Source organism: Protobothrops mucrosquamatus, unplaced genomic scaffold, assembly GCF_001527695.2.
Source record: "Protobothrops mucrosquamatus isolate PMUCROS unplaced genomic scaffold, P.Mucros_1.0 scaffold2, whole genome shotgun sequence".
In the NCBI taxonomy this organism is placed as follows: Eukaryota; Metazoa; Chordata; class Lepidosauria; order Squamata; family Viperidae; genus Protobothrops; species Protobothrops mucrosquamatus.
In genome coordinates this window covers 4,026,140-4,037,004 of record NW_015386389.1, presented here as the reverse complement: position 1 = coordinate 4,037,004, position 10,865 = coordinate 4,026,140, and positions in this window count along the sequence as shown.

Below are 10,865 nucleotides of genomic sequence, written 5' to 3'. Positions count from 1 at the left end.
GCCAATCCCAGAAACACCGGGCTCCTGGCCAATCCCAGAAACACCGGGCTCCTGGCCAAACTCCTCGCTGTCGGAAGGCACCGAAGGCTGCACCAGAGGGGAAGGGCCTGGAGAGGGAGGCCTAGCCATCTCCTCTCCTTCATGTTCAGAGCCTTCCTCCTCTGATGAGAGGGACCCACCGGACGGAGCCACAACAGGCCCCTTGAAGACATTGCTTGCTTAAATTCCTTTTTAGCAAGGTTGAATCAAAAGATTGGAAGGAACCAGAATGGCACAATTAGCCAATGGCAATTGCCAACAGGCCAAGGTTGAATTTTATCAGGGAATCAGACATTGATAAAGTTGCACTGTTCTTCTGACTATTCTGCAAAATGAAGTGATCAGAGCAACAACAAAAAAAGCTGCATTATTGATGGACTTTCTTCTGAGTCCCATCCAGAAGGAGATGCCAGGCTCTACCTGGCAACTTCACTGAAGCTATGAAGTTAGGCCATCCCATGAGGACCCAAAATTGCCAATAAGCCATGCCAAGTTGCCTGGCAGCCTGGAACACAGAGGGATAGAAAGTAGCAAAGCTCCCAACCCTAGAAGGAGAAATCAATACTAATGGAAAGCAATGGCAGTTAGAGTTGTCCAAATATCTCATTGCTGTAATTGCTTAGCACAATGTCTATGGAGTTTCTCTGCTGAAAGGACTGTATGGCAGTTCCAAGAAGGTTCCACACCCATTTGCGCTATTCAGGTGACCCTGAGGACACAGGTAAACCTCCAGGTGGCCTCAACAAGTCTCAGAAAGAGTGCTAACAACCAGATAACTGCAAGGAATTTAAGCAAGCAATGTCTTCAAGGGAAAAACAAAGTCAGTTCCCTTCTGAAAAAGCACCTTAGGGACAATCATGACCTGGATGACTGAGAATCTCCATAGACATTGTGCTAAGCAATTACAGCAATGAGATATTTGGACAACTCTAACTGCCATTGCTTTCCATGAGTATTGGTTTCTCCTTGTAGGGTTGGGAACTTTGCTACTTTCTGTCCCTCCATTTTCCAGGCTGCCAGACACCTTGGTCTGGCTTATTGGCAATTTTGGGTCCTCATGGGACGGCCTAACTTCATAGCTTCAGTGAAGTTGCCAGGTACAGCCTGGCATCTCCTTCTGGATGGGACTCAGAAGAATGTCCGCCAATAATGCAGCTTTTTTTTTTTGGTTGCTCTGATCACTTCATTTTGCAGAATAGTCAGCAGAACAGTGCAACTTTATCCACTTCTGATTCCCTGATAAAATTCAACCTTGGCCTGTTGGCAATTGCCATTGGCTAATTATGCCATTCTGGTTCCTTCCAATCTTTTAGAAATAAATTGCAACATGTGGGAAAGGAAGGAAGCAATTGTAAAGGATTCTTTCAGACATTTGCCTATCACAGTTGTCGTAGAATACAATTTGGGATATGTTTCCTTCCTCCCAACTTTTAAAAAATCTGATTAGAACAGTCAGAGATGCTTAAAAAGTAAGAGATGCCACACACGTCTCATTTGCAAACCATAAGATTTGGAATTTTTTTCCCCACAAGTAGATTTAATTATTTTTGAGTCTATTATTAAATGGAGAATAGAACAGTTCATCTAAAATATTTCTAGAGGAAATAGAGATATGTATGTTAAACATTGGGGGGGGGGAGCAGGATTTCCACATTTTCATTTCATTTTTTATGAAAGTATCTGTTGTGCATTTTTATCGATTATTTACAGCAAAAACTTAACAAGCATATCTCAATGGGAATAAGCTGTAATTTACCGCAGATAATGATGAATTCTCCAAGGCATAATTCTATTTCAGTATAACCATTTATATCTATTTTTCTATTCATTTTTTCAAGTTTATTCTTTACCACCTTCATAACCTTATCATTTTTTCACCCTTGAGATTCCAACGTGTTTTCTTTGAGCCGAATTCTGCAGACAGAAGGATTTTGGGAAGATACGGTGTTTTGTCTTTTTTAAAAAGAAAAAGAAAAATCTTGGGCAATTACAAATTAATCAAGTGTATTTTTACACCAACTGATTATTACATTTACCATCCTGCCAAGTTAAATATCAGAAGCTCACCAGTGGAAGCTTAAAAATGTGAAGGAAGTTTCTGTAAATCTTGGGAGTGCTTAGCACAAAGATTATTCAATAATGCAGTAAAATAATCACAATGTTGAAACATCAGCCTCCTGCTGATACAGCATGAAAAAAATGTGTGGTGGACCCACGCAATGCTTTTTTTTCCCCCCTTCATCCCCACCGCACCTTCTAAAGAAATAGAATAATAAATTATAGGTCTTTTCAGTGTCCGAAAAAGAGCTCTCACTTCAGGTCTTCTGAATCTATTCACTTCGTTTTCTTTTGATGTCACAATTAACTGGATCTCTGGAGAATGGAGTGCAGGATCATGGTGGATGTGGTTCTCCAGTTTTGCCCTGCTGGGCTAAAATGTTGTTTCTGAAGGCAGCAGGGCCGCAGGAAGAAAATGCATTAAGGGGAGGGGGTGTTAGGAGAGCAAACGCCTGCAAAGCCTGTGAATTTATGAGAAGTGCGTCACAAAGACAAATATTTCAGCTCCCCGGTTCCATTCAGCCTTTTCAGCTGTGTGTCCATAGCAAGTCAACGGCTAAATTGAAAAATCAATTCCAATTTAAATTATTGGAATAAAGAACACCAGGAGTCAGAGATAAAATGGCTTTGTTCACTGAGATCCTTTTTAATTGGAAAGTTATTTCTTCAGGGTATTCTAATGGTTCTGAGGGAAGGCTGCAGAATAAAGTTGATCAGCTGGGGAAGGTTAATAGCTAATGTACATTTCTAGCTACTCAGTGGGCTCCCGTCTTTATGACAGCCACATCACGACATGCAAAGTTGCACAGTACTAAATCATTTTGATCTATGCAACCTACAGTACATTTTCTTCTCTCTTCCAAGAAATCATAGAAGGACATAAACTTGGAACATTCCAAGTACCTTGGCAGGCACTACAAAGAAATAGCATTGTAGAGCCTTTGCTTTCTTTGAGGTCATCTGCTTAAAATCCTGAAGGCTTGGAGTTAATAAGAACGCTTTTTGAATCAATCTGGACATTTGATTGGGTGATTTGTAAAAAGGACAAGGCAACAACCGCTGGTGTGCTAGTTTACCAAAGAGTTCCCTCAGTTGCAAATGAAAATGGTATAAAGAAGAAAGTGTGGCATGAATGTAATCTGAAGTTCTAAAGAAGCCCCAAAGATCTAAAGAAGTTCTAAAGGTTTCCGAAGTTCTAAAGAAGTTCTAAGTTTCCAAAGAAGTCTTAAGGAGGACACAAAATACAATCATAAAACGTGGGACTTAGGATTCTCAATTTCTCCTAGGTCTACATCTGCATTCAGCAAGGCCTTATGGTAGCTGTTCGAATCTGGAGCACCAGTGTTGAAAAGTTGAAGGCAGAGTTGACCTCCTAGTAATCATATTGTGACTACATTTCCACTCTGAGTAAATGAATTCAATTAGGAACGAAGAGAAGAAGACAGAAGGAAAAGCAGCACATTTTGCAAGCAATAGCAATTCTCTTTTCTCCTCTTCAAACCATCTATTATCATCCCCTAGTACCGTGGTGGCGAACCTATGGCACGCAGAGCCCTCTCTGTGGGCACACGCGCTGTTGCCCCAGTCCTAGGCCTTCAGCTGGGTTTTGTAAAACCTTTTCACTTTAGACCTCCGCCACCATCTGCAAAAAAAAAAAAGGTTCAATCAATCAATCAATTTCAACTTCTCGCGGGAAAAAAAAGATCTTGCAAAGTTGGAATTGATTGATTGAACTTTTTAGTCCCACCCAGTCTGCTGCTACTACTGCAGACAAACCCACCCAATTGACCACACACACCCAATGGGTCACACCCACCCAATGGACCATGCCCATCCGGCCCCCAACGATACATAAGTGGGTTTTGGGTTGCAGTTTGAGCACTCAGTCTCTAAAAGGTTCGCCATCATTGCCCTAGTACATTTATCACTAAGGCCCATGCTGGAGGTTACTCACTAACAGGAAAAATAGCCAATAATCTAAGCAAGGTTTTAGTGGTTTCTTTTTTCTTGCCTTAAAACAGATTCCAGTGGTAAGCGGGGTTATGATAAAAAATATTATGTAAAATTGTGTGGTGGACAGAAAAAAAAACATTTATAACTATTCTTCCTGCCCCCTCTGAAAGGGGATTATCCATTATAAAACTGCAGAGGAAAGTGTTTCAACCACATTATGGCACTTATCTGATGAAGCTACCTAACTGAATTTTAGCACAAGGGGACTTTGAATGCACACTTTTTAATGAGAGTCATTGTATGAACAATGGAGGCAAGATGGCTCAGTGGTTGAAGACACTGAGCTTGTCAGCTGGAAGGTTGTCAGTCCATATTTAAAATCCAATCACCACATGACAGGGTGACCTCCTATTCCTGTCCCAGCTCCTGCCTATCTAGCAGTTTGAAAGCATGCAAGTGCAAGTAGATAAATAGGTACCACTTTGGTGGGAAGGTAACAGTGTTCCTTAGGATAAAGTCACACTGACACACGGAAGTGTCTTCAGACAACGCTGGGTCCCTTGGCTAAGAAAGAGAGATGAACACCACCCCCTAGAGTTGGACACAACTGGATAGGGTAAACCTTTGCCTTTATATGAACAATATTAATTTTATTTAAATATAAGTAAAACAAATGAAATGTAGCTTCTATCCTGGCCCCCACCAGCTAACTTTTATAATCCATTGGATGGGGCTGACAGTTCTTGCTGTGTTTATGGAATATGCATCTGAGATTTAAAAACAGGGGAGGGAAATGAGAAAAACACCAAGAAGGATAGAGAATATATAGTATCTTGGGTGTAGAATGTTTATAGTCACCTTTGTTCTGGCGAGGGACAGGAATCCCTTAGAAATCTATCCAGGGCAGCAATAGATTAGCAGATTTAAATAAGCATTTAATTTGAAATTAATAAAACAGTTATGGTATGTGTTGAGAAAAGTTACTGAGGTTTGCTTAGTATATTTAATTAGAGCAAAAGAGATAAATCTTGGTGCCTCGTAATGAACTGAGACATGCAGATATAGTTAGTGTGTACTTAGGTTCCTATTATTAATGCATTAAACTTGTAAGAATGTTTAGGAATTTAATTAGCATTTAATAAGCTAGCTATAGCAAACGACTGTACTTAGATGTTAAATGTAAATTAATATTTTTAGTATTTAATTGATATTAACTAATTAATTGCTGTTTATTACATGGCAAGTGGATTTACTTTTATAGATTTATCTGTAATGACTTATAGAGTTATTTAATCTAAATTTCAAAGTGCTATTTTAAAAAGGCCTCCACCCAATGAAAATGAATTTATTGTAAGTTTTGGATAGACATCGGTTTTGTTCGTGCGGGATGTAGGGATCATTTGAAGTGATGAAATGTAGTAAGGAGATGGTTCCCATGAGAGAGAGGATTCATTCTAGAGAAGGAAGAGGCAATTCAGTCTGGATATTTCATGTCAGAGAAAGAGGGTGAAGACACCGCCTCCTGAATAGTTCATGGAATATATCAGGGGTCTTCAAACTTGGCCCTTTTATGACTTGTGGGCTTCAACTCCCAGAATTCCTCAGCCAGGCATGCTGGCTGAGGAATTCTGGGAGTTGAAGTCCACAAGTCATAAAAGGGCCAAGTTTGAAGACCCCTGTAATATATGGAAAGGCAGATAGTAGAATGCTCAGTCTGGCGTGATTTCTTCTGTAGTTGTGAACCAATATAAAGAACTCAGCTTGGAAGAATCATTTTTGTTTTTGGGCCTAGAGTTTGGCCAAAGTTCACTTCACATCTTTAGGAAGTTAGTCATCAGACATGAAAAGCACCCAAGCACTTTTGGCAATTTAGTAAATTTCTTCCATATGTGTTTCCTTGTCACTATGTTCTCAACATGGAGTGGGGAGGGAAGGGAAGGGAACAATTATGTGTCAGAAGAGTGTACAACATAGAAGGAAAGAGTGCAGTGGAAGGCTGAATAAGATAGAGTTGATTTTAAGGGAAAATGTCTGTTAGCTCCAGTGAGAGAGAATGAGAGGGCAGAATAGAGTCTCTGTGAGCAAGTAGGCAGCTATACAAATTTTCTAAATAAATAAATAATATGTCCTAGACCAGACATGTCAAACTCGCAACGTCACATGATGTCGCGCAATGTATCGGGATGGTTTTGCCATTGCTGGCAATGGGGTGGGCACAGCTTCCAGATGATGTGTCCGGCCTACAGGCTGGCAGTTTGACACCCCTGTCCTAGACACACCAGAACCTCAGCCCAACCCCTCATCATGGCCTTTGGCGGCAAACAGCTTTTCCATTCATTCACATTGGAATGAATAGGTCAGGAAGCTAACGCTTGTTATCTCAAAGAGCAATGGGAGTAGTAAGAATTTGGTCATGATATTTGTGGGGTCATATTCAAGGGGATCAGGAGGCTGGTCCAAGAAAGAGAAAATGGTGGTCCTCTCCAATCCTATCTATAGGAGCGGACTGGAGAAGTAACTTTCTTACAAGATTGACGTAGGGAATGTTGTGGCACACATCTCTGCACCTTGCTCCATGAGAAAAGATGAGTTGGAGATATGAGGCAGCCAGGTTTTGCCACTAATCTATAGATCTGTCAAGTGATATCTTTGATTCCATGGTTTGATGGCAGAATCCTTAAGGTGTTCCTTAGGTAAATCTGCCAGTCTATGTAGAAAAAAATACATCTGGAAACAAATGGTATATCTTAGCAATTCTATGAAGACTAAATTCCACATTTAGTTAACTTAGACTTTGGAAAAAGTACAAAGAGCAACTAAGATGATTAAAGGCCTGGAGACTAAAACATAGGAAGAACGATTGCTGGATTTAGGCATGGCTACTCAAGAGAAAAGAAGGACTAGGGGGTGACATGACAGCAGTATTCCAGTATTTGAGAGGCTGCACAAGGAGGAGGGGGTCAACTTATTTTCCAAAGCACCAGAAGGCAAGACAAGAAACAATGGATGGAAACTAATCAAGGAGAGAAGCAACCTGGAATTAAGGAGAAACTTCCTAATAGTGAGGACAATTAACCAGTGGAATACTTGCCTCCAAACATTGTGGGTGGTTTCATCACTGGAGGTTTTTAAGAAAAGACTGGATGGCCACTTGTCTGAAATGGTATAGGGCAGTGGTCCCCAACCCTCAGTCTATGGACCAGTACCGGGCTGCGGCATGCCAGCAACCAGGCCACGCAAACAAGCAAAGCTCCATCCATGAGAAGCAGGCAGCACACAAAACCACGCACTCTCCGGTCCATGGAAAAACATTTCTCCATGGAACTGGTCCCTGGTGCCCAAAAGGTATAGTGTTGTGTTCTTTGTATTCCCCCCCCCCTTAATCCCCTATGCATATCCTGATCACCCATTAAGGGTGATTGCCTTTCACCATTGATCGCCCATTAAGGGTGATTGCCCTTCACCATTCATCGCCCATTAAGGGTGATTGCCCTTTTCCATCTGCATACAGTTTCATGCCCGTTGCTGGTTGGCTAACTAGCAACAGGGTCTTGCCAGCCAATGGAATTGTGTGATTACAAGCCAGGGGAATCCCATAAAAGAGGGCTCCCCTGGCCCAGAGAGACAGTCCGGATTTACTTTATGCCTTGCCAATAAACCAAGAGCTGACTGTCACTCGACTCGTGTCTTACTGCCTGCGCGATCTAACATATAGGATCTCCTGCTTGAGCAGGGGGCTTGACTAGAAGACCTCAAGGTCCCTTCCAGCTCTATTCTGATTGATTATATCACCTCTATCAGGACATTATTCTGTAGTGCTGTCCTGGCAGATACATCTGTCTCTTTGTCTGTCTGTCTGTCCATCTGAATGCCTCTTTAGGTATAGTGCCTTTATATCCATGCAATCAAAGCCAGCTCTAAGTTGATTCAAGATAGAAGACACAAATATTGCTGTTCCTTCTGCCTCAAATTTCACTGTCATCCTAATGCTTCCAATCCTTTCAGTGTAATACTAGTTTGTTTGTTTTTTCCCCCTAGATCGATCCCCTGCTGAAAATTGAAACCTGGCTGGTGGCTTTGAATCAGGAGAGAAGCTACACGTGATTAACATCCCATGTACTTTGAGTCTTACAACACTTACAGAAAAATGAGATGAAAAGGCTAGTGGTGCTGATCAAATTGAACATATCACAGCAAGCCTTGTAATTAACGTGTTTCCAGAACATGACATGTTCTGAGTGTCATTCCCTCGGTTATTACAAATGGAATTAGAGTGTCCTTTTGCTGTCAGGCTGATATAAACTGCTGGATCTGTCATCAAGTAAAAGGACTATTCTCCATGTCTTTAGAGGATTTAAACATTTGAGTCCCATTTATTTCTCTCCTTGGCACCTGGAGACAGAAGCACATCCCAAATGGGTTTGATTTGAAGTCAAATCAAAGGCCTTTTTTTAATTTTGCAACATTTTCCGCTTGTAATTTTTGTATAGCATCTTCCATGTTAAAGGACAATGAACTCCTGCTAATTGAAAGGACATCAATACAGATGTGTGTACATCACTTAGGGCTAATATTTGGATGCAAAAATTCACACAGTCACTAGATGGAAGCCATAAGGTGCCCCCCTACATACACACACGCACACACCATTCAATGGTCATTTGCATTGCTTCAGGTGACTTAAGGTAAAGATTTATTCTTGTCTGGTCATGTTTGAGCCCTTTTCCTAGTCGAGGGAGCCAGCATTGTTCAAAGATGCTTCTGTGGTCATGTGACCAGCTTGACTATATGCCAACATGCATATAGCTGTTAACCTCCCGCCAAAATGGTACCTATTTACCTACTTGCATTTTGCATGCTTTTGAACTGCTAGATTGGGGGGACCTGGAGCAAGGGCAGGAGCTCACCCTATCATGCAGTCTTGGTTCTCAAACTAACAACCTTCCAATTGACAAGACCAGCATCTTAACCACTAGACCTTCATTTCAGGAGGTTTACTTTCACAAAATTATAGCTTCCATAGGTTATGTTGGTCAATGTTTTAATAAAGATTTTGATTTGAGCTTCCGTAAGACTTCAGACTTCAGGTTTGCAATCAGGTTGCCCAAGTTAGCAGTTCTCAATTCTCACAGGAAGAATAATCTGGATTGTGTTAATTTTCAAGTAAATGGAAATATCTAACAATTATTCACTCATGTTTCAGAGAAATCCTTTATCCAGGAAGATACCCATAGGTTTTTAAAACCACTTTTTACACTTCTTGGCTAGCTCATATATGAATCTAAATCACATGATTACTTTATGCAAAAGTTACTGATAAAGGAAGTAACTTATGTGATGTGCACATAACATCGGATGTTTTTGCATTGACAACAGATGGAAATGTAGCCATTTTCTTCCTTTCACTTTTAGAGTTAGATGATGCTGGGGAGGGAGGATGTGAATGAGAGTCCAGCTAGACATAATAACACTGAGCCTAGCATGAGAATCAAGGTTATTGAAATCAGAGATGATAAAGAATTGGCAAGCTGGAGAGCTGGAGAGGAAGCCCATGCTTTAAGCTAATTGGGGAATGTGATTTATGACTGTAAATTGGAGGAGGGAATTGTGCTTTGATACTATATGCCCAGGGGAGATGAATTCAGTTTTTGGCTTCGATTATGTAAGTGCCGATATTATGCTACTCGAATAAAAGATTCTTTAAGGTAAACAATGCCTTGAGATTCTTTTGCAGAGTTTCATCTGTCAGATCCATGACAGTGTCACCAAGTCATATAAAACCCATTTCTGTGATGTTCTATAGCAACAAGCCTGCAAATGATGAATTGGTATTTTAGTTTATATTATTTTATGAAATTGCTCTTCGCTTCCAAGTCAGTCCTGATGGCCGCCGCCTCCTCCTCCTCCTCCTCCTCCTCCTCCTCCTCCTCCTCCTCCTCCTCCTCCTCCACTGTCTTTCTCAAAACTTCATTTTGCTTTTAATCCTTCTCCTCTGGGTGTTGCTTACTTCCTTGTCCCACAAATCTCCTCTTGCTTTTAATGTCCATTTTGGATTTTAATCACAACTAATTGACAACATTCTCTTCCCTCACCAAATTGACACATTTTGCCAGTTGTATTTCCTGAACAGCTGGAATATTTATGAATATTCTGTGTTGATGATTAGTGACATATGCTTCACTAGAATTGTGCCAGACATTTCCATTTCCATCCAGAAGTTTCCACTAAATGATGTAGCTATTAGAGAGATTGTGATGCATGTTATGGTTTTATTTAATAAGGAACATTTGTTCCATTTTTTCCCTGCTAGGCCAGTGTTTCTCAACCCTGGCAACTTTAAGACTGTAGATTTCAACTCCCTTTAATTCTGTGAATTACGGTCCACACATCTTTAAATTACCAAGGTTGAAAGACACTGTTGTAGGTACAGAATGTAAGTATTAAAATATCACATCTCAAAGGTTTTGACAGCCATGAACATCAGTGATAGACATAGTATCTTTGTCATAAAGATGAGATGAGACCATAGATTTGTAGAAGTAACTGTCAACAATCAATTGATAAGCCTATCCCTACCCTCAGTCCTAACCCACTTGGCTGGAGAGAGAAAAAAGAATAGGACAGTTGTTGTCAATTGATAAAAAGACAAAAATGAAGATGAAAATGATGAAGATGAGGAGGAGGAGGAAGAAAAGGAAGAGGAGGAGGAGGAGGAGGAGGAGGAGGAGGAGGAGAAGGAGAAGGAGGAGGAGGAGGAGAAGGAGAAGGAGAAGGAGAAGAAGGAGAAGAAGGAGAAGGAGAAGGAGAAGGAGAAG